Here is a 25,170-nt window from a genome sequence, read left to right on the forward strand (position 1 = left end):
TGCGCTGCTGATCCACAGGACACCTGCCGGACGCGACACCTTCTACAAGCTCCAGTCCCGTTGACGTCGTTAGTGTGAAATTCAATATTTGACATTCTCTCATCACATGAGGTTGTTGTAATCCTATCCCTTTTGGGTTGTTGGCACTTGCCAAAGGTGCCACCCAAGACTCTGGTGGGCGGGGGCATCCATATTCCCGTCGTAGGCTAAGGCAGCAACCTGTTCAACCCCAGTGCCCATATTATCATTATCATTATCATTATCATTATCATTATCATTATCATTATCATTATCATTATCATTATCATTATCATTATCATTATCATTATCATTATCATTATCATTATTTGACGAACCACTTCGCAGCACTCCACTTGCTGTTAGCAACTTTTAGTTGTATCATCATAATCGTATGCCTAATAGTTTTCATAACCTTTGTCACTGAACTAGTCATCAGGTTCGATTCATCAATACGAAACTCGATTTGCCGCTCAGTACAGATATCATATTTGTAAAACGAGTATTAAGCAGTTCAGCATCCTTTATGAAGGACCAAAAATATGTGGAACTCGTTGCCTATTTCACTGGTTAGCTAACCGCCGACTTTTGTTTAATAAAAAAAAAAAAGGATTATATCAACTTCCCTCTTATACGTGTATATATTCTGTCCTATCTTGCTCACTTTGCCGGTAATTTGCCTATATATCTTTGTAATTGATCTAAGGAAGCTCATTAATACAAGCTCCAAACTTCTTTAGTCTCCTTGTCACTTTAAAAAAAATCAATTAACAACTCCTCGAGCTGTTTTGTTCGAGAGGTTAAATAATTAAAAATAAAATGCGCGCAGAATACTGAAACCTGCTCGTCGACAAGGTTGAAACATTGAGCCCCATCTCACTTTGAATACATTGGATCAACACTGAATTGAGCTTTTGTGTGTCGAACTTTTTTCTCTTATCTTTGCTGCGAGTTGACCATCAAATTAAAGCTTAGTTCCTTTGTACAACAAAATCAATTATGCCCGTAAAAAGTTGGAGGCATGCAATCGCTTTGAATAGTTTGCCTCGAGGGGCGATTGACTTAGAGACGAACCAGCTGAAGCGTACCCTCAATTCAATTAAGGCACTCAAATCTCAAAACATCGATTTATAAATAGAATCTATTCAGGTATGCTTTACCTGTTTTGTTCCAGATCAAAGATATTGAGCCCCCTTTTTTTTTTTGCGAGACCAACATTGAACCTTTACTTATTATATTTTCAGAGCCGCGAGTACCTAATCGTGAAAATTGAGTTATTTCAATCTTTCAAACCCTAAGGTACAGCTATAAGAAAGGTTTAATCAGGCTGGGCCTCACTCACGTCATGAGCAAAATCTATCCAGGTTCCCGTGTTGACGTAGAATAAATCTCCGTTTTTGGTGCTCTTAATTTCCTGTTCTTTCCAGGTGTGGGTGTGCCCTAAGACTACCACGTCCTCTTCGCATCTTGATATAAAGTCCTCAAACCTTCCCAATGAGCCTTTCAGCATACTGAAAGTCCGGCTAGCACCAAACTGTTTGACAAGTCAATAAAACAAAGAATATGCAGAGGTTGATAACCTATGCCTTTCGTACTATATGCATCATTTATAAGATAATGCTGTCAAAATCCATTACCTGCTGATAACTTTAGTAAATAAAGAATAAATGCTATACCGAGTAATTGCATTGTGACTAAACTTGATAGACAACAAATGCAAGGAAACGATGTTATGTGCTTGTAATATTTCGATATAAATCTATATCATCTTTGGATATTACAAGCACATAACATCGTTTCCTTGCATTTGTTGTCTATCAAGTTTAGTCACAATGCAATTACTCGGTATAGCATTTATTCTTTATAATGCTGTCACTTCCGATCTGGATAGTCGAGAGTGCGACCATCAACAACTCGGCGAGACTAAAACGATGTGTGCGAAAAAGGGAAAAGAGGACTTGCAGAGTGCATGTTAGTGCTTTCACACTCTGAAATGGAGTGTTCACATTTTCAACTCATCAATCGTGAAAATCGTTACAGGAAGCTTCAAAAAGAAAATAACCAAGGCCATAGGAAATTATTCTTAAGAAGCTAATTAAATCTCGCAGCTACTTTAAACTCTGAGCACTGAGCCTAGTAAATGATAAATTTTCGGTTTAAAAAGCGTTTTATTGTTATTACGTAAAACTGGTTGTCCTTCTCTTTGTTCTAATCTTAGTTTTTACGGCTGTAACGTTTTTTTTTATAATTTTAAGCCTTTAAATAGCATCTTGCGGACAGTCAACACCAACCCATTGGTTGCCGCAAACAGTCGGCTTGCCTTATAGTAGTCAAAAATTATTCATGGTGGTAGGTAGGTAGGAAGGTAGGTAGGTAGGTAGGTAGGTAGGTAAGTAGGTAGGTAGGTAGGTACGTAGGTATATACCTTATCGATTGCACGTTTGAAGAAAGGGTATTTGACCACATTCGCCATCTTAATCGCCCTCCCGTCATCCAAACGGATGTAGTCATCTTCAGAAATGTTTCTGCCCAGCGCTCTTTCAATCATGGACTTCGAAAACCTTTCCTGTACACGGGGCTGGGACAATATTTCCATGATGAAAGATTTCGTTAAGTGGCCTTTGATGTAGCTCAAGAGTTCGGATGCGATCTGCATAAGAACCTGTAATTATAAAAACAAACGTACAAGATATTTCGGACACAGCAGCGGGTCTGTTGAATCGAACCGTGAATAGTAAAAACTGTGTTATGTGTAGAGTACTGTATTGTCAGTATTACGTAAGTAACCTGTACTATAAGTGCTGTAAATATCGGAATTGTATTTAGAGTCTTTGTATTGTTATTAGCATATGTAACTTGTTTTACTATTAAAAAAAATGAAACTGAAATTCTAAAAATAAAAAAAAAAACCGTAAAGTACATATGACAGGATAACACTGTTACTTACCACTTCTGTTTCAGTCTTGTGTGAATCTGCTGTAGCCACTGCTCGGGTGACGTAGTACCCAAACGGTCTGCCTCCTAGAGGGTCTTTAGGATCAGCCAAGGAGTAAGTGTTGAAAATATCCCAGTCATGGCCGTGTGCAAAGCGGATTCGATACGTCTGTCCATCGTCGCTTTTGATGACATAAACAAGAGAACCTTCTATAAATTTCACCTTTTCTCCTATCAAAGTCTTAACGGTTTTTTGATCCATCTCATGGTCGTGATTTCCTCGGAGGTAAAACACCTTGACGTCTTCTTCGTCGCTCATTCTACGAACACTGTCACAAACTAGGCGGCATGTTTGGCTCGATTGCCATTCTTTGATTCTCTCACTGATAGTCCTGGGGGCCACATCGGCTCTGTCCAGCCACATCTCCAAAGTATCTCCAAGGAGGACTAATGTGTGGAGACAAGTCTATGAAAGAAAAAAAAAAGCAACAATAGAAACAACAAAAGCTAAAACAAAACCAAAAATAGAAACATCAGGAAGGAATGGCTTTTATGTGAGAACGGTCGAGGATCACGGTGCAAAGTCATTGTTCATGAAAGGAAGGATCACCAAAGGGGTAGATTCTTGAACCCTTCCCGGGTTAAGTTAAAGGGAAATTTTGACAGTTGAAGCAGGGTTGGCGTAGTGGTGAGAGCACTCACTTTCCATGGCCACCAATGTTTCCAGGTTCGATTCCTGGACAGAGCGTCATGTATGGGTTTTGTTTATGGTCATTCTCTACTCTGTTCCGAGGTTCCTTTTGGGGTTTCTTGGTTTTCCGCTAAAACTAACATTTGATTTGTAGTGTATCCAGTCAGTGCTTCTGCGCTAAATCAATTGACCCTTAATTAGGGGAAAAGATTTTTAAAAAAGTTTATCATTATCATCATTATTCATAATTTGCATCATTATGCCCAAATTTCTTCGCACCAAATCCCCTTTTTCCTATCCCTTCGAAAGCCTGCCATGACGGCTACATCATCAGTATCATCATGCTCTTCTTCATCCTGCGCCCGGTATGAGTTCAACCCGCGTCCCCATGTGCTCTTCATTCCAGTTTTCCTGTGCAGCAGGAACTACAAAGAGAACTAAGGGAGGGAATCAGGCCGGTGTGAAGTCCCGTCCTATGATTGTCCTCCTCCACACCAATCCTCTTTTTTGCTATCCACATTCTCTATATCTTATTGTTTTTGGTTTTAATTCTATTTGAAATGTTGTATTTTTTATTAATTTGTTTAGTTTTTATATATGGTCATATATGTACATCAGCTATGTGGCAAAAAAAAGTAGTATTACTATTCCTCTGTCAAAATGTTTAGTTTTCTACTGTTTTCATGTAATAATAAGATTCTCTTTAGTTTAGTTTAACTCATGATTAATACTGATCGGACGTGTCCTCGTTGTTTACCTTCGAGATTTTTGCCAAATCTTCGATAAATGCTTTGATTCGTTGTTCTTCCTGGTGACACCAGTACTATTCAAATGAAGATCACTCATTACAATGATTGCATTCTTGACTGGATCATTGGGATTGATCATTTCACGAACATGATCATTTCTTCAAGCCCGTCGTCGTGTGATTGTAACTAAGAACGAAACAGATTAACCAGTCAAGAATAAAGTTTTCATTTAGTCAAGCTGCAAACAAAAGACACCACGAACTGTAACTTGTTTTGGTACCACTGTGAATTCCGTCTATTGGATCATTGTTATCAAATCCATAAGATATTACTGTACCGTAGCATAGAAAAGCAAAGCAAAATGTAGCCTATTCTAGCATAGTCAGCAGAAACATACATAGTAAGTTGATGTAATCACCTCCGTGACTAATGTGAAGCGACCACAGTTTGAAGACAAATTTTCGCAGTAACAGGATCAGGCTCGTTAAATATTCAAAAAATATTGATGTTACACACTGGCAAAGTTTGATTACGACACTCGGAACTGAGAGTCTTTGCGTCTAATTGAATAATTACTTTACACAACCTTGGTTCTTTCTTTTCTGGAACCTTCTTATTAGCTTTGAGAACCATTCTACAACTGAGCCTAAAGGTAGCAGCTCATTTATTTCTTCCCAAACACTGAGAAGGTGTTGTTGAGAGACTCCACCATCTTCGTCTAAGTCATCAGGAAAATCAGTCTCGTCCAATGGCGCGTCGTCTACATCTGAGAACGGCAGCTCTTGCTCAAATGGATGAGACATGGGTGCTGTTTTACGAACTGTAGAAGAGTCAGTTTCGTCCGGTGCCCCTAGGTCAAATAACAAACACCACACGTGAATGTAACGTAGCTAACTAAAGGCAAGTTTAAAATGTTGAAACCTAACAAGTAAAGTTGAGTTGGCCCAGGGGCCCCTAGGTCGGCTACAAGAATTAAGATTTAGGTGTCGACCTTAGGTCTCATCATAGGTTCAACAAAAACAAAATATTGTATACAAAAAAATCCCAACACGTCGAAAAATTGAAAAAACGCTTACACTATTTTTACATTGCAATGAACTGAATTGGACAAAAACGTTTTGAGTTAGAGCTCCGTAAAAGGGCGACTCTTGACACCTTCTACCGTGTCACTTGACAGAAATGCCCATCATATATTTTAGCGGCATAATTTTGCAGAGGAACTAAACTGCAACTGTCCTTTTTCAGGACCTCTCGAAAAGTCTATTAACTTAAACCATATACAAATTAGTTATCCATGTCGTGATACTTATATTTCTGGAAAAAAAAAACCCAAAACAAAAAAACAACACCAACAACAATTTTCAGAAATTTCATCGACATCTACATATTCCAGCACTAGGCAAAGTCCCTTTTTGACTTATGGCTGTTTTTTGCTTAGGTGACCTCATACACCACAAGCCTTTTTAGAGACATCACCGCCAAAGCCGGCAACTTCTGCTGCAGAGAACAGGACAGCCACAACACCGCGGACTTCATCCCCTGCTCTTCTGGAATAGTGTGGGCGTTCATTAACGTCTTACAGGAAACTTATAAACATTGAAGATATTATCGAGCCTATGCCTAGACCTTAACTCTTCGAACCAGTCATAATTTGCCAAATGTGTTGCTTTAATAAAGCATTAAATCACGAAAGTACACTGAGTAAATCACAGGCGGAGTACGTTCTGTGTTACGTTTTGAATTAAAAAAGCTGGTATGGCGAGTTTTAGTCGGTAAAAATCAGAAGGCTCAATAAACGAAATAAGGATTAATGTTGCACTTATATTACTTGACTGTCTGTTGTCTCTTTTTTCTAACCCTAACCCTTCTATGGTAATCTGGTGTCATTCTGTCCACTATTTCATGAGGTATCCTCAACCGGAGACTTATCTCTAGAATAGAGAGAAGGTAGGAAACGCTCACTAGTCGATCGGCCAAACGAACCGAGAATCGAGCCAAAAAATGTAGCCAAAATCCTTCAATCCGCCTGAAACTCGGCCAGGGACATATTCGAAGATTATATGTAACATCTATTCAAGGGAATAGTCTCGCTATCTACTCTGCAAAGGAAAATTCCCACAAAAATTTTAATTTCGCCTTCTGTCAACATCCTTGTGACGATCAGGCGTGCACCCAAACAGTCAATTGGTGACAAATCACCTTGCCCTTAGTGCAAATATTTCCCTCTACCCCTCTCCGGGCTTGAGAAGCGTGAGGTGTCATCCAAGGAATTTTGTCAAGTCCGGGGAGGGGTAGAGGGAAAGATGGAGCGGCTGATCGTCACAAGGATGTTGACAGAAGTCGAAATTAAAATTTTGTGGGAAATTTTTCCTTTATAGAATAAATAGCGAGACTATTCCTTTAAATAGTTGTTTGATATAATCTTCGAACATGTCGCTGGCCGAGTTTGAGGCGGATTGGAGGACTTTGGCTACATTTTTTGGCTCGATTTCTTGGTTCGCTTGGCCGATCGAGTGGTGAGCGTTTCCTACCTTCTCTTTCTTTTAGAGATAGGTCTTCGGTTGAGGATATCTTGCGAAATAGTGGACAGAATGGCACCAGATTATCAAAGAAAGATCACAAAAAGAGAATAAAGAAGTAAGTGCAACATTAGCGTCTATTTCTTTTATCTACTAAAAAACTCACCATACAAGCTCTGTAAATTCAAAACACAATACAGAGGCTGGGCAAATGAACATTTTTCACTATTTAAGACTATTCACACCTGAGTTAAACTCTAATGATTTCACTGCCTTTAACACATGACGGCGGGCTGTCTTATCAAGATGCAAATCATCACGCGCATGCGCATCCAAAGCCTTCAAAATGTGCGGATAGACATCATGGACAGCATCTTTGCCGTACATACAGTCTAGGTGGCCATAGTCAGGAATCTGGATCCAAGAGTACTGCTGAGTTGGGTGCGCCTCCTTCACAAGGTTAAAAGTTGTGTGGGTACTTTCTGGTCGATAACAGCTGTTTTTTTCTCCTAAGGGGTGACATTGCACATACATAGTCACTAATCTCCTTCGTGGAGGATACAAGTCAACCCAATTTAGAGGAACTTTAGATTATAACATAAAAAATAAGAATTCTTTCCTCCGCTTGTTAAGCTTCCGATAAGTCTGATGCCGGAAAAATAAGCTTTTATCGAATCTCGTACCCAAAACTCACTCTGTCTTACTCTGAAAAAGTGAGACCTGGATAAGTTCGATCCTAGATCATCTTTCATTGGCTACGGTGAAAAAGCGATACCGTGATAAAAACTAAACTCTGATTCGCTCTTTTGCAGCTCCAGTTTCCGCGGTAATTCAAACTTGTAAATATGCCAACAACCAGTTGATAGGACAATAGACCAAATCCGGCTAACTCGATGTTGTACCCAATTTAAACCCCCTTTGGGAATATAACGTTTTGTTCCAGGTATTTCCATATCATTTAATTGTGAATGCTACTCTATAATGCAAATGTAATACACGAAGAATCTTAACCCCTGGATATTTGAATTGGGCACAATATTGAGTTAACCGATTTGGTCTATTAAAACAATATTGACCTTTCAAAACAATCCCCTGAAGCGCTTTTTTTCTGTTTTGGGCGTAAGTTAAAGGTTTCCTCGCTTTCCTCTATCCAGAAAAAAAAATTCTTTAACAACACTGTCGAGATCCTTGTTTTCTGAGTGTTTTCCGCGAAATCCTAACAGAGAATAGGAAAATGCGCAGTAATAGAAAGGCTCGTATGTCGGGCCTCACTGTCACTGAGCATGCTCGAAATGGAACTTTACCAGACTCCCCTTCCTCTTGGCAATTGGAGAGCTGGGTACGAGGTTACATTTTATCCATAAGGTCCGTGCTAACGTTGCAACATTGTTGGCCAGCGACACCCATAGTCTTGGTCTAGGATCAATATCTTCGAATTTGTCAGGCAGGCAAATTACTTATAAGAAGTCTGGTGTTAAATATGATGGCAAAATATTATTTACTGTTGATGGTGTGTTTCACAACAAAGAAAAGACAAGCTAACGTTGTGTAACTGTTCTTGTTAGCAATAAATGTATATCATTTGCTCAATTAACATCCTAGTTCAATTATTAATTTTAATAAGCATTCACTTGGTGATTTCCTAGAAGTAACCCCTTAATATAAACAGAGGGTTTGTATAGGAAATTCCACGATTTTAAGTACAATTCGTGCTTATAGTCAACTGCCACTTATTTACAGAGATCAACGGCCTCTCTGTAAATTAAGGCAGCCGTACCTTACAGAAGGGACCGAAAATCAGATATTTATCATAAATCGAGAGGGTCCGCTAAATTGGTCAATCATAGCGCCCGTACTATCGGAGAGATTAGCTAAATGTCTATTAACAGGAACCCATAACCCGGAGCGTCGACTACCATACTGGGGCTATGTCACGGCGCTTTTATAGACCGTACTATTTCTAGACGGGGTTTTACCGCGAAAGGTTCAATTCCAGTCCATGTAAGATTCTCCTGCTGTTTGATAAAAAAATAACACGCAAGGCGCGGTAATAAATGTTCTAAAGCAATACTTTACAAGAAATTTGACTTGACGTTTCGTACGCTGCAACATACAGCAGCATTAAAAGCAAGGTGAAGACACCATAACATCAAACCCGGTGTATGGATGGAGCTGCCAGCTTAAAGGGTGCCTAAAAACACCCGCCTCGTATGGTGGCTATGCCATGCTGATGAGGCCTAACAAGGCCGAAACAGCTGTCCATGGCTGCCAGTGAACGAGGTGAAATGGTTCAGTACGCATGCGTGACGTGATGGCCACACCGGGTTTGTGTTCACCTTGCTTTTAATGCTCTGTTGCAACGTACATTTTCAAAAGTATCCGTTATTTTTTTTAGTTGAAAACCTATTTAAAATAATGAAATGAAAATGTATGTTGCAAAATACGAAATGGCAGATCAGATTACTTTGTAAGGCTTCTGTACGCAATTGATAAAATTGCGTTCACAACTGCGAGGATCATAACTTTACTTGATTTCATATCTGCAGTTTAATATATGATTCATTTCATATTCCATTTCGTTCATTGAAACCAATGATGTTGAGAGCTGGTCATTTGTGGGTTCAAATGTCCCCGTGATGAATATGATTCATTTCTTCTCAATGTTTCATTACCGCCTCGGGTGTTATCTTTTAATTATCTAAGATTTATAATTAATTGGCTATCAAGGTTCATGTGGGAGAAGACTAAATTCGCGCGAAAATGTATCTTAAAATAGGTCGGTATTTGAAAACGGTGAAAATGCGGCGACAAATAAAAGGAATTCTACGCCCGGCTTATGGGTTCCTACTCTTACCAACAATAAAGCAGATGGGCATGTTGAGTCGATTTATATGCTCTCTGTAAGATGACGAGTCTAGTCGATTCTTCTTATCCATATCCGGCAAGTAAATGTCTTTTCCCTCGGCCGACACTAATTTCCTCTCCTCATGGTCAAAGCCAGTTGTTTGGTGACCTCTGCAGTTACATAACCAAAGAACTCATGCAGAGTGTCGTGGGTCAGTTGGGTGAGGTTTTCATGTTCCCATAACAAGCCGTAAATGAAGGTGATCCTAAAGTACACATCGCACAAAATCAGACTTAATGCATGTTATATAAGAAATGTCTTCCCTACTTTAGAAACTAGTCAAGGAATGTGCATGGGATTATTCGGGTAGAAATGGAATTGTCGTGAAACTGTGTTTTTGGGGGGAAACGTACAATAGCGCTTGGGAAACAACGAGAAACACATTTATCATCTCCTCCCTATCCAAACAGTTCCAATCACTCGTGTCAGTCTCATTAGATTTCCCGCAAAGATAAATTTTACTCACCCGGCTACTCTCACCGAATAACGCAAATGACGTGGTACAAATTGAATTTTGGTAACCAGACGGCTTGTATGTCGAAGGTGAAAGACCGTCTAAAAACGAGTAGTTAGTCGAGAAGCAAAAAAACGTGGCTTCCTTCTTTCTTTTGTATTCTTCGATAAACCGGTCGGTGGCATCAAATATAACGATAGCAATGTCATGCCTTCTTAAACTTTTATTTCGCGCAGGTTCTCAACCCGATAAAATAAAGCGCATCAAATGAAATCGAGTGCCAAAGTGCCAATCCACAAACAGTCATACCGCAACTGGCTATTCTCACTTCGGTCCTTGGTTTTTCTCAGGCACTAAGTCAAACCAAGTGAAGCGTACCCTCAATTTGCATTAATGAACATTATTTGAAACTTGAACCGCTTCGTTTCAAGAATGCAATAATGAATTGAAAATATTGAACTCGCTCGTTCGCCAAGAATACGGCTAACGGGTCAAAAAATGATTCAGTATTGCGAGTGCCAACTAGTCGCAAATCCACAAATTTATTTTTCGAAAACGGAAGCACGTTAGCGAATTTAGCCGTATTCTTGGATCGAGCGAGCGAGTTCAATATTCGAATAATCATTCATTATTGCATTCTTGAAACGACTGGTTTTTCAAGTTTCAAATAATCACTTCATTAATGCAATCTTAAGGGGTACGCTTCACTTGGTTTGACCGTAATTATTTTGACATTCTTTCTTTAAAGCCGTTCTTCTCTGCGCTGCACCCTTTGCCGTGATGTGCAAATACCAGACACAACGACAAGAGCAAATACACTGCCAGTCATTTCTTGGACAAACCGGGCCATCAGTGCTGTAAGATTGATTACTAGTGCGCTATATAACCTGCAAAAACAGGGAGTTAGTAGTGAACCGAAGGGTTCAATACATTTGGATCTTCCTAAATCTTCTCAAGTTTACTATTCAATTTCGTGTTTTTCGCCAGTTGGCCATCAGGCTACTGACCCTACCCTTCTCACTTGGAACACTGACTTACTCACCTATGACAAACAGGATTACGACACATTTCTTCATAGTGTAAGACCACATGATCAACAGCTTTAACAAATTGATTGAAGAGCCTTTCGCTCCAAGAAGCGTCATCATCAGTATCCACTGTAATCCCTTCAATTCCAAGAGATTCAATACTCCCGGAATGTGCAATCCCGCTTTCAGCTTGTTGAATGGACACGGAATCGGATTGGCAGCCACTTGACTGGCCACCACATTTCGCACTTTGCCTTCAAGGGCTCCGGACAGCAAAGATGCAAACAACACCAAAGATCCAGCGCAATGAGCCACGATTTGAACATCCTTCTACAGGAAGGCAAACAAAACAATATAATCCTGTTCATTGCCTCTAATTTTTCCGCAGCGTTTCCACCCAGAGACCGAGCTCACGAGGGAGGGGAGGTGGGGGAGGAAGGGGCGGTCAAGATAGAATTCTCCTCGCGCTCACGTTCATAGTGAACGATTACAGATTTTTGGCTCGATGTGGCCTAAAAAATCTCAATCTCCATGAGTGCGGTGCGCAAATAAACAAACTGCCTACAAACAATTAACGACAGTCAATCTCAGAGTCAGGAACCTTTCGGCGAAGCTGTTCACTGTTTCTTTGCAAAACTTATCGGAACCGTTGTGTAACATTTTGTCGGACAGGAGCGATTTTTTCTCTGCCGTGTAAACGTCCTTTAGAGTAATGTCTTAAAAGACAAAGCCTTTGGAACTCTCACTTAGGATGAAAATATAACGTTTCTAATGGATACCTGAAGGACACTGGGCTTCGGCACTGTATTTTACAGTTTTCTCTGCAGTACCACGGCTCGATCGTTGTTGTTGTTAATATTTTTCAAGCGTTACAAATTCAAATGCTTCAAAAAACGCATTTCATAACGTTGAGTCTTTTTTTGCGTAATTTTCCTGCGTTAAAAATTAGCTTCATTCAATTCCTTACATCTTAATAGGATTTTTCGCAAGCAAAGTTCTTATCAATCCTTTATCATAAGTTTGTAGCTCACAGCCCCATTTGAGATCATGGTTTCGATGATTTGTAAGGAAAAAGTATAAAGCGGTTCTTTTCAAAGGACATTTTTTTTTGTGAAATCTCTCACGTTGTAGCAGTTTTCAACTGAGTGTTGAAATTTCGTGATTGCTTTGGTTTGGCATGATTAACCCTGGCGATTTGCTGCGTGGTTAAAAGACTGTCTGCGTTTAGGACCAATGTCCGTTTCTGCTCCTCTTTGCATTTTTCCCAATTTCATAAAATGGTTCAGTGTGCCTTACCCGTTAATAAATTGCTATAAAATTTCACAGTACACGAATTGAAGTAAACTTACCTGTTTAGTGATCTCGATCACTTGTTGATAGCGGCTGGTAGTCATAATTTGCACAGTCGTCGTCCAGTGTGTAGTCCCTCCGTACCATTGAGGGCAGGTTACATGAAGTGCGCCAATCAACAAGCCAAACATCATACCTGGTAAGAGAAACCAGGTATAAAAGCAATTTAAAATTTACTGTTGATTAACAGCTTGTCACTGTACCTTGATATATTTTGTGACCGCAATGGCTTTCTTATCGTCAATGGCTATCTTATCATCATCATTATCATCATCTTCATGATCATCGTGATCGTTACGTCCAACATTATTCTTATTCTAAACTTCTAATACTTCTTCGAAAAGTATTGTGAGCGGGAAACAGAACCAGAAGAGAACTTGGGCAAAATATTACTCCTTACTTCCTTCCCGCATCGGTTTTTGCTACTGCCCGGGCTACCATCCAATATCTTTTAAGACTTCTGTTTGTTTTGTCCTGAGACTTGGTTTAACTAGTCGCCTTGTGCCAGGATTGAGACAAAAGGGGGCGGGGCGCTAGAAGTTGCGCCCGCGAGGAAGCGCCAAAAAAAAACCGGAATCCTTTCCACGCACATTTTCGGCTATCTCGCGCTCTCGCAGTGCTTGATACGCAAGGCACACTCGGTTACGTACCTGTGCTGTACCAGGTATTCCACAAGATTTGTGTAATGGTGTCCAGGCTAAAACATTCCACTGCTGACTCCAACCCCATGAAACAGTACAACTGGGCCCTTGGAACCACCATTGTAGCGTGTCAAGGCTATATTTCGAACTGTAATAAACACAACAGGAAGAGAGTTCATTCAAATTTTTAGGTCTTACTTTAAAAAGACTTTTACACAGGTCTCCATCACTTTCACTTTTGTTGGATCACACTATAATACTATATATGCTGGTACTTTATCAAACTGAAATGCCTAATCATTGATTAAGATCTGAAGATAGGTTACCATACCGACCGGCCTTTTAGAAACACCCCTTCTGTAACTTTAACAAACCCGCGCCTTGATTAGCAAGTTTTGGCCCAGTTAAAGAAAATTTGGGAAGAAATTCAGAACCACGTTAAATTTAACTGTCTAACTTTGGCCTTTAACTCGCTCACCACAAATCTTTTCAAAACCTTGAAAAATGTTGGATCTCGACACGCTGATGACTGTTCAACAAGTTATACTGTCGCTATGACAACCTATAATGTCAAGAGATTTATCATGGTTTGTTCACCAACGATTGGGTAGTTGTTTAATACCACTATCTCGGTATGAAGAGGCATATAGAGAGTGGTAGTTTCGATCCATCAAAGTATACATCTTACTCCAACTTAAAATCACTGCCAGCTTAACATTCTTTGTTGAAGGAAGAAAGTTCCTTTTTTTGAGCTCCAGGACGAGGCAAAGAGGGCTAATTTGAAAAAAAAAAAAAAAAAGCAAAAAAAAAACAAAACCAACATGATATTAAAATTCCAGCCATTTTGGAATATATTTTTTTCTGAAGCATCTTAGCGGGCGGAATCCTAAATCCTTGAATCTTATTGGCTAATCGCACGCTCGCAGCCGGTCCATCATTTTACGGTACGGACCACGGTCCGAAATCTGTTCCGTGTTGAAACTGTCGTGGCTAATTGAAAATGTTTTTACTACGGCGGGGGCGCGACGAAACATTGGATTTCACCTGTTAAAATGCAAGTTTTCGCTAACCGTTGCAAAGAGAAGGAAAAACATCTGCAATGGAATGAAAGGCCTGGTTATTCTTCAAAAAAGGAGAGTATTCACATGGTTTGCTGTTTTCGAGTTGGTGGGTTTCTTGCACTGTTGACACGCCGTTGAACTTAAAACAACTTTTTGAACTCGGGTTTTCGGTTGACATCCGTTATTTTCTTTGGAGTTCTATTTTCTAATCTCGTTTTATATTGCTTTATTTAATAATATACGGATTCCTAGCTAAAAAAGACAAACAAAAGCATCGCCTATGAACTAATGTCAACAAGTTTTTTCTTGAGTAGTTTTCTAAGTTGTGCACTGATTTCTGAAGGACTTGACAGAGAACAAAGATGAATCCTTGTAATAGTAAGATATGAAGGCAGAGACAGATGTTTACGTATTTTACACTAAATTTGTTCCTCTTGTTTTAAGAAATTTCGTTTTATTTTCAACAAGACAAAGCATTTTAATACGTCGAAAATTATTCGCCCTGTTTGTACGAATTTTTCAAACATAATTGTTTAGTTTGTTTAGCTCACTTCTCTGTGATTGCCAAGACTATCACTGTTTGCTTTTTATATTATTGCACCAAGAGATATTTGAAGTTCTGTTCTATCGTTGATGTATCATTTTCTTTGAGCTTTGTGAACGGAGCGCTTTTTTTCAGTTATAAGTTAATTTCAACTGCAACAGTAACGACGTAGAGCGCTTAGAAAGACTTTTTGCAAACTAGTTTACAGTGTTCATAAAAAAAAAAAACAGAAAAAATAGATAAGTTATTCACCGGCTTAGGTCGGTCCGTGGAGAGAAAAAGCTATGCCCTCGACCTTGAGTACGTCCCTTGGCCGTACTCAGACCTAGGGCGCATTTCTTAGGAGCGCGCGTAGCGTAGTTGATAACGCTCGCGGACTGCATTTCAGCGCTCCGGGTTCGAATCCCAGCTGGTGCGTTCCAAAGTTCACTCAGCTTTCCATACATTTCGTGGTGGGGTAAAATGAGTACCAGTATTACTGGGAACAAAGTTGTGCATACAACGGGTTAGGAGTGGCGCCCACCCCTGCAGTGAGTTACGTTTAGATGTCGTTAGTTACTATAGAAGCTAAGAAAAAGGAGGCTTCGGGATGCCCTTTACAATAGCTTTCTTTGGAAAAGTGTGTTTTGGTTAAGATTAACTGGTAAGCACAAGCAAGTGTGCCGTTGTGAATGGAAAAACAAGCAATCCTCACAATAAGCAAACACAGTCTCCAAACCAGTCTCCTCAAAAAGGAGCTATAATACACGGTTCAGTGGTTACTTGTAGCTCACCTTGTCCTCAGTGAGGCATTTGTAGGCTTCAGGGATGCAGCCGTGAAGATTTAGGGGCCTTTTCTTCCTGGGCGGCGCGTCGGTGTTGAAGTATGCGTCACAACATGAAACTGGGCCGTAAACTGTCCAAATAGTTTTGGCAAAGAATGCGCTAAAACGTGCCATCCACCGCAACTTCTCGAGGTTTGCTGCGTGTGTTTGTGATCTCCATGTTGCAAGTTGCTTGGCAAAGTCATGTGCGGCTATGTAGAGTGTGGCTTTACCCAAGGGATCTGTCTGGCGGGATTGGAAGATGTTAACAAACAAAGTTGTAGTATCCTTCAAACCCGTTTCCCCAAAGTGGTCCTTGTGGACGTATTTGACACCTTCAAAGTAAAAACTTTCTGCCAAAGTCTCCTATGAGAGTCATTTTGTAGATCATTTCCTTGGTGTCCACGTAGTCTTTACTGGTACTAAACAACCGAAAGTGACCTGTGGCATGAACGAAGATGATGGTTTCTGATTGCTACAAACGAGAAAGGAAAGATCTGACAGCAAAATAAGCACAACGTACTGAGGTCAAGGAAAAAAGAAGAGATTGTCCAGAAAAAAGTTGCCTTTTAGGAGCCGACGTTACTACAATCTATATTCCTAGTAACTGTCTGATCGTTGGTTGCTGGAAATATAAGAAAATAAGGAGAAATTCAATTGAATTCATCACTGCCATTGATTTTAAAAGCACTGTATTCCATCCTTTTTATCGTCACTAATCGCTACACTTTATACTTGCAGCTATTGTGCTATCCGAGCTTGTTGTGAATTTACGATTATATCATGGAGAAATGTAATTTAATTCATTTTCAGGGGCTTTCAAACCTGGAAAACAATCTGCATAGGCGCTTATGTCTAAACGTTCACCAACAAACCTTGCTATCAACCTATGCCACGTCCCAAATGGCGAATACTGATTAAGGTCTCAGATTCCCGCACAATTTTATTCTGATCAATATTCCCCTTTAAGACAGCATGCAAGGGGCAGTGCCCTCTGCTTGTGCGTGGCTATTCTACCAGGGGAGGGAAGCCATGCAGCGTGAGCCATTTCGTCCTTGTTCGGAGCTTATAACTATGTTATAGACCCGGGAAGTTTCAGTTTCCTCTTATAAAACGAGCTGTGCTTACTAAACCCACCTTCAAAAACTGACAGTGGAGCACAGGATAAAGCAAGACACGTCACTGTCCCTGAAATCGTTGCTGAGTGCGACGGATCACAGTTGAGCATGCGCTCAACATCATCAGAATCAATGGTCAGAGTGAATTCACACGGTGTATGCTTCGCCCTGTTTTTTAATGGTTCATATGTCCCGACCATCTTCTCTGTGAATCGAATTCCTGGCTTTTATTTGACAAAGCTAGTCTTATCTGTGAACAAGAAAAGGTGTCATGTTTTCGCAACTCACACTTCATTCTCTTGTCACTTCAGTAAAAATACATCCTAAGGATACAATTTAAATAACAAGTAAACCTGCAGAAGCCTGCTAATTTAAGTGCTCGCGATCGTTAAAAATGGAAATAGCAAACTTTAAGTCTTCCTTTCTGTTTAGTTTAATGTCAAGAACTCCTGACTGCAACTGACTCATTACCACAAATAGATGGTGAAGATGGATTACCCTGGATTTAGCAGGAAATTAGCCCCACACGTCTGGTCAAGTAAGTGAAATCAGGAAGATCTAGCGATTCTCTTTGTAATCAGTTTTTTTTTGCACAGAATTAGTTATTCTCCAAAGGGCCAAACGCTTGTTGTCATTAATGTACCGTTTAATTACTGCTCTTGAAAGTAACGTTAATTAATAACTGCGACGAGATCAGCATCTTAATTTGATTCTCTCCACACTTCATATATAAACAAACAAAAAACAGAAAATGCCCATATATTATATTAATAATCCAGGGAGTGAAGCCACTTTTGTAATATCAAAAACTTAAGGGAAGTACGAATAATATACATTTGCATGGACAAAAAGAGAAGTGATGATGACTTATTGGTGGATCCATATTTAATAGACGGGAATGGTTATGAAACCCGAAAACTTTCTTTGTTGTAGGTTCTTGTGCTCTTTTCTGGCCTTGACCGTGCAAAAAACACAATAGTTCTTTACTCCGTACTGGGGAACTAACCAACAGAAACGTGTTGGTTACGTAATTCTTGCATAGTCACGATAAGCGCAAAACAAAAGATTGTGCACGGTCGTGGACTTTCGAACCTATATCTTGGCATTTTTATTTGCTCCTTTCATATTTGCCGGGCCTCCAAACCATTCCCCTCTATTAACTATGGTGGATCGCGGATGAAGAGTACTCGATTAGAGGCTTTTTTTAAATAAAATAATTAGGATAGTACGTGCACTCCCATTGGTCAATAGCTGTGTTTAGATGAGAGTATGTAACCACGGCTGTGAGATCACACGAATTTTGATTGGTTATATAATGGCAGATGCACGTTTTGATCGGCTGGTAGGAAATATGAGCGTGTGTAAACAAAATCTATTTCAATCAAGAAGAAAAAAAAAACCAGCATTTTCCTTTATGTGTCGAATTATTTTTGAGAAATATTTTATAAATGTAATAGAGGGTTTTTGTCCATGTTTTCATACTAGCCTCATCTAAACACTCGCGGAGTTGGGAGAATTCTCGACAGTTAACTGTCTTGCATTTTTCCAAGTCGTTTTTCCCTCGTGTTTAGATGAGGCTATGTAAACACGGAAAAGTCCTGTATTGCTTATAAAGAGTAACTTGACTAAAAGCCCAGTTCTCACATTACTATGGTAGGCTCATTAACGTTTGCTTGGCAGTTCTCAAACATGCATGACAAGGAGGCGACGCAAAAAAGGCAAACTTATATTCAATGATTAATTTAATGAAAACGGCTGGCATTCATTGCAGCAGTCATTGAAGTGATTTACCAAGTGGTTTGAATGTATCGTAGTCAATGTGCCATCCTTCTCTTTCAGCAAGAAGTCGCATACAGCGCTCAGCCAAGCATGAAATGGTCATAGTGGGATTAACCCCCACAGCAATGGGAAGAATTGCACCATCCACTACATATAGTCCCTCTAGAACCTGGTCAGAATCAGCTGCAATGACACATTAGAAAGGACAAGATGAAAAGGTTCCTGTGAGATAAAAATATACAGTTAACTCTCTCAAAAGTCACCAGCCCCGGAACACTTAACAAAAAATTACCCAGAGTTTTTCGTTCTGCTTTAAATGGTTACAAACTATAGCTGTCTTAGGCTTTCTGCTTCATAGTACCACTACCAACATAGCCTTCGTGTAGCCGCACCCCATCCCCCGAGGGAAAGCGGGGAGTAAGTACGGCTACATATAGGGTACCACCACTACCACTACGGGACTATCTCTACCACGGCCACTGGCACTCTCCCCCTACTACCACTACCACTAACACTACAACGACCGCTACTGCTGCTGCTACTGCTAGTGCTACTGTTACTACCAGGTACATTCCACTCCTAGTATGAGCTGTTACTGAAGTTTTGTGGGTAAAGATGGCTAGCCTACCTCTTGTCTACCCAACCCATAGATGTAAAGTAGCTCTAGCCCCAAAACTATCCTTTGCGATCAGAGTGTGGCCTTCTTTGTGTCCGATTCAAGTTTAAATGCAGAGGTCAAGCAGACCAGGGCAACGGCCTTAAGTAGCCTATCATCTGAACTGAGGCAAATATCAACGCAGTGTGAAAGATCTTCTCAACAGTTAATCCTAAAATGCTGGTTTGTGGTCTGCTTTGGGACTTGACCCACAAACGCCTGTTTAACAGTCCGGAGCTCTTGCTAATTAACCTTACTGAGCACTGATTTTTAAATACTACTTACCTTCAAAGACTTGCCCAGCATGGTTGACGACAGCGGTTCTTCCAGATTTCCCCATTGGACAGCCACCAAGAGGATGAGCTGTGACAACACTTTTGCCAAGAGCAGGAGTCCATGTGGGATTTTTTACAAAAGTCCCTTTTAAGCCTTTGGTGGCCTTTTCCATTGCTAAGTTTACTGTCTCAAAGTTCTTCTCATAGCCAACTCTGTTCCAAGTTATGTCAACAGTATCATTGTCTTGGTTGTAAGAGATGATGCCGCTTGCATCATCGTAGCTCATGCATAGAAATGATAGCGTGTTATCAATTCCTTTCCCACTCAATTGCTAGTAAGTAAGTAAGTAAGTAAGTAACAAAGTAAGTGAGTAAGAGAGTAAGTGAGTAAGCGAGTAAGTGAGTAAGTGAGTAAGTGAGTAATTGAGTAAGTGAGTAAGTGAGTAAGTGAGTAAGTAAGTAAGTAAGTAAGTAAGTAAGTAAGTAAGTAAGTGAGTAAGTAAGTAAGTAAGTAAGTAAGTAAGTAAATAAGTAAGTAAGTAAGCAAGTAAGTAAGAAGTAAGTAAGTGAGTAAATAAGCAATTGAGAGATTTAGCATCGCGTATTTTTCGGAAAACAGCAAACGGCAAACCTCTCAGTGTCACGTGACATGGCCTTGCGCTCGAGTTTGCAGTCTGCTGTTCAGTAGGAACTCACGTTTGCACCCATAAGTCATGTTTTAACTCTTGAATTAACACTTTTTTTTGGATCCTTTGCACATCCTTGAGGACTCTGGCCCGTCAAATGCCGAACCTTATGCTTAAGTCTATTAATGCCGCTACGACAAACCGCTAACGACTAACTGCGGTTTGAAGTTTGCGGTCGACTTTGGAAACGTGATGCTAAATATCCCTAATGACTTTATTTACCGAGGGTAGCACATAAAAGCTAAAAGCTAATAAACTTCAGGTGCGGTCCTCCAGAACAATAAAATAACCTACAAAATCTAAAAGCATACTCAAAAAGCAAAAAACTAGGTTACGAATGGTCACAAGTTTACTACTGTACTGCACAACAATGAGTTTAAAATTTAAAAGCTCAAAATTGAATTAAAATCCTAATAAAAAGTTAAAATGACCATATGATGCGGCAGCCTATGGAGATGAAAAATTCTACACGAGATATGAATGCTGCTTTCCTAAAGCACATTAAAGAGTCAATAGTTTTTTTTAAATCCCACGGGAGAAGGTTCCATAGTCTTAAACCTCTTACTGCAAATGCCCTTCTTGCTACCTTTAATTTAATCTCTCTCGCGGAGCAAATCACATTCTTGCTCGCGTATGTAGTATTTCGTGAACGTGTTTGCTTGCAAACCCCCCATGAATACATTCATGTATTAATGCACCTTCACTTCTCTTTATATTTGCTAATTAGAAAGAAAAAAAGATCAACAGAAAAGTCTCTTCAGTTCTGACGAAAATAAAAATTGTTCTATGGTTGATGAGACTAACTGTGACTGTGAGAGTCCACTGAGTGATAGTATCGTAAAGAGTTTCTACTCTCAGCAACTAGCATCCTATTTGACCAGTTATTTGTGTTTTCTAAACCTTTTTCAGACGTTTACACACTTTACCCCAGAAGTCATCATAAAGTCGTTAAAAAATATCTCAGTTCAAGCAAATTAGACGTCATCATCGCCAAATTTTCCCAGAACGCGACTGTTTCATTAACTTACACCAGAAATATTGCTACTTCCTGTTACATAAAGTACTACTTTAGTATTTCCCTTGATGCGTGGGGTGTATGAAAAGAGCACATGGCAAGAAGTGCAAGTGCTTAGTCAAGATTCAATCATTCAAGTGAAGGTATGATCCTCGCAGTTATGAACGCAATTCTTGCAATTGCGTAAAGAAGCCTGAAAAATTCAGGATTTCAACGGGGTTTGAACCCGTGACCTCGCGATAACGGTCCAAACACTCCCTAATAATAATAATAATCATAATAATAATAATAATAATAATAATAATAATAACTGCAAATCGGTAACCATGTAACGTCACGAATTTGTTCACAATAGAGAAAAAATCATGAAACTTAGGTGAACACTCAAATGTTTGAGTGACCCTTAGAACCAAAGTTTTCGGGGTTTGAACCCGTGACATCGAGATACCAGTCCAAACACTCCCTAATAATAATTATGATAATAATAATAATAATGATAATAATAATAATAATTATTATTATTATTATTATTATTATTATTATAATAACTGCAAATCGGCAACCAAGTAACGTCACGAATTTGTTTACAATAGAGAAAAAATCATGAAACTTAGGTGAACACTCAAATGTTATTGCCGTGTTTAATTAAAAAAATAAAATTTCGAATCTATTGATCTAGTAAGATGTAATAACTATTCCCAATAATCGTAACGTAAAACCGCTGTGAGGATGGAGGTTCCCTTCAAGCAGTTTCTTACCTGCCAAGCCTTTTCCAGCGCTTCGTCTGAGGAGAACTTGTCGATTCCAATGATTTTAGCGGCAACCATTAAACCAACAGAGTAGAGCCCGGAAAGGACAGATGGTGGGCTTCCATCTTCAATGACGAAACCCCTTTTCAAGTTTCCGTCTGTTGTTTTCCGGAAGTCCATCACATAGGTTATACAGGGTCCTGGCGGTTCTACTTTCTTGCTTTCGGTCATGTGTTTCGTAGTAAGCCCCACTGTATTTGCTGACTTCGCTCCATTATAGCTGAAACCCAGTGCATCACCGTTTGTGGAGAATCGCTTTCCTGTCTGGTCAGAAATGCGGAGTCCGTGCTTTTTTGAACGGAGCAACAGCTTGGTAGAACCAATCGCTCCAGCACCAATAATGACGTGAGTTGCTCTTATTGTCTCTTCCTCAACTTTGAAACTACCTTTAACAAGACGCTTGTATTTGACCATCCAGTCACCTCCATTAGGTGCCTTAGTAACAGACATGACCTCCACCTTTAAAAACAAGTTTCTGTTCGATTCACAAAAAAGGTTTATGTGCGCATAAAGGTAAATTTGAACCAAGAACAGCAATCGACATAGTTGGTAATCTCTTTGATAACATCCATTTACCAACTTCAAAAACTGACTAGATCATTGGATATAGGGACTCTGAGTTCTGATTGGCTTAGTTGCCGTGCCATTTCAGCCATTACATCATGAAATGTCGCCCATCAAATTATCTTTTGCTCAAAAGAAAGAGTCAGTAATGATTTGCAGCTCTTTTAAAACAACCACCAAAAACAAAGAAAAAAACATTTAAAAAAATTAAGCAAAAACCAAAAAAAAAAGACAATTATTTCACTTGCACTTCGTACTTGGTTGCTATATACCATCTCATTTCAATGCATACTCGCCGAATAAATGTTAAAAATAAATATCAACAGTGGCAGGAGGTTCCAAGGAAAACTAAATGTCGAGTTACTGAAGAAGTATGCTTGAGGAAATGAAAGGTAAAAAAGTGTGCTTATCGAGCTCGGACATATACAGTTAAAAGGGAGGTAGCCGGGCAATTCAGACTTTGCGTGTGCCATCCGCTTTAGCTTGAACTAGCATTCTTCCTGGAATTTTCGATTCATATAAATTATGACAGTGTCCATCTTGCCGGTTGCCATGTTGAATCTACTTTTACCTACAAGTACGTTAAATTGGCGATCCTCATTTTACCTGCAGGTTGAATACGCACTCAGATGAATTGAAGAAACTTTTTTGGAGCTTAAATTAAGCCTAGGGGAAAATTAGGGTGAGGTAAGGATTAGTTTTGGTTATTATAACCATTATCAATTGACTTATTATAAAAAAGTAAATAATGAAGAGAATTGAGTAGGGTTAATCATGTTCGTCGTTGTAGTGTATATAGCGGTGGAGGGTCCGAGTTCGAGTACGGGTAAGTGCATAATACAGTTTTTTGTTCCCTTTTTAATGGATAAGTGTATATATAAAAATAAAAAACGATAAGATCACACGAAACATTATGAAGAATAGGGAGATGAATAAAACAGAGCTTGAGGAAGTTACAGATGTTTTTAGCTCTTTAGGATGGAGGGGGGGGGGGATGGGATGTTTGATAGCTGCTTTAACTATGCTTTAACTAGATAGAGTGCATATTAAGTAACCTAGGTAAATTGAGGATCACGAATTTAACCTAGATAAAAACGAATTCAACCTGAGACCAGATTTTACCGACAAAATCCACACTAACGTTACATAAGGACAACTTTCCGTAGCATACAGCAACCGAGTACAAAAGAATGCCACATGTAAGTGGTTTCATTATGGTTTTTATTTTCAGGGTGTTTGGAACCACCTCTGATGAAAAACATGGAAGAAATTGACCATACACCTCATCCAAGGAAGATTTTAACTCGGTGACAATTCAACAGCAGTTGTACATCTTTATATGAAACATTGCAGGTGATGATATTCAGAGGCGATTGCAGGTTTCGTTACAAGCGCAATTGATTACTTTATTATAATTTAGTGAATACATTTTTTGGTGCAGTCAAAGCTTGTTTGTTATGAAATAACAAATAAGCTTGATGTTTATAGTAAGTTCAAACTGGAAATCTATCCATTTAAGGATGCAACCGATTTTCAATTGCATGCAAAAAAGAAAAAGGGCGGGGGGGGGGGGGGGACGATGCAGTATGACAGACATGGTTATAACATCATCAAAGATTAATAGTTTCCATTAGTGTAGAATAGTATGACCAAACAGCTTGTCTGTGGTGGGGAAGCTATCTTAGTAATAACTATGAAAGTTTAAATTCAGGACCTACCTCCGTGAATATCTCGGCACCGTGGGCCTTGGCGTCAGGTAAATAATTCATGTTTAGGGTGTTCTTAGCACCAACATTACAGCCCCCACAACAGTTTCCACAAGCCGTGCACTTAGGTTGAGGCACTCCAACATGATTGGATAATGTGTCCTCGAATGTTACGTAGAGTGGAGTTTTATAAGCTATCTTGTGAATATCTTCAATGTCGCAGGCGTTGAATCCTTCCTTCATACGGTCAATTTTATCCAGTTTGGGGTAATGATCTGGATAGGGTGTGGGTTTGATCATGTCTACGTAATGCTTTCGGTCAATCTTGTGCAAGCTATCAAGGTCTTGCTTGAGCTCTATGGGCCATAATGGGTCGTCAAAAACCCCAGGCTCCGCATCAAGGCCAACATTAGCATTTATGAGAGAGCCTCCTCCAAGACCACATCCTTGAGCAACACTCAGGTCGTCAGTGACATAAAACTCATATAGACTGGATGGTTCGCCTGTAAAGTCAAGTGATCAGGAAACACTGTATAACGGCCCTGTTACAATTGGTAAAATTTTCTTGCAACGCGTGTCGCAATTTTATTGTCACAAAAATTCCCACCGGCTACGAGACAAGTTGCTCGACAGGTGTTTAACCGGGCAACGTTTCCTGCAACTTGTCTTGATTTTAATGATTACATTATGTCGAAGGGGCATAGTTTCCTTTTGTTTATGCCGCGGCGACCTAACTTGTCCAATAGATGTTACACTGTACAATGTGGGGAAAATTCCCACTGACATTGTTGCAAAAATCATTGCGGAAAGTAGAACGGACTTCTACTTTCCTACTTTTCAGAGCGATTGGGCCAAGAAAGGTCCAG

General features: G+C 39.7%; 1 pseudogene; it reads right to left on the reverse strand.

Moving 5' to 3' along the window:
* Positions 1 to 1,336: 1,336 nt before the first annotated feature.
* LOC138027530 (uncharacterized) overlaps positions 1,337 to 25,170 on the reverse strand; it is a 34,208-nt pseudogene continuing 10,374 nt past the window's right edge.

The sequence above is a fragment of the Montipora capricornis genome, chromosome 12, assembly GCF_036669925.1.
Source record: "Montipora capricornis isolate CH-2021 chromosome 12, ASM3666992v2, whole genome shotgun sequence".
Classification (NCBI taxonomy): domain Eukaryota; kingdom Metazoa; phylum Cnidaria; class Anthozoa; order Scleractinia; family Acroporidae; genus Montipora; species Montipora capricornis.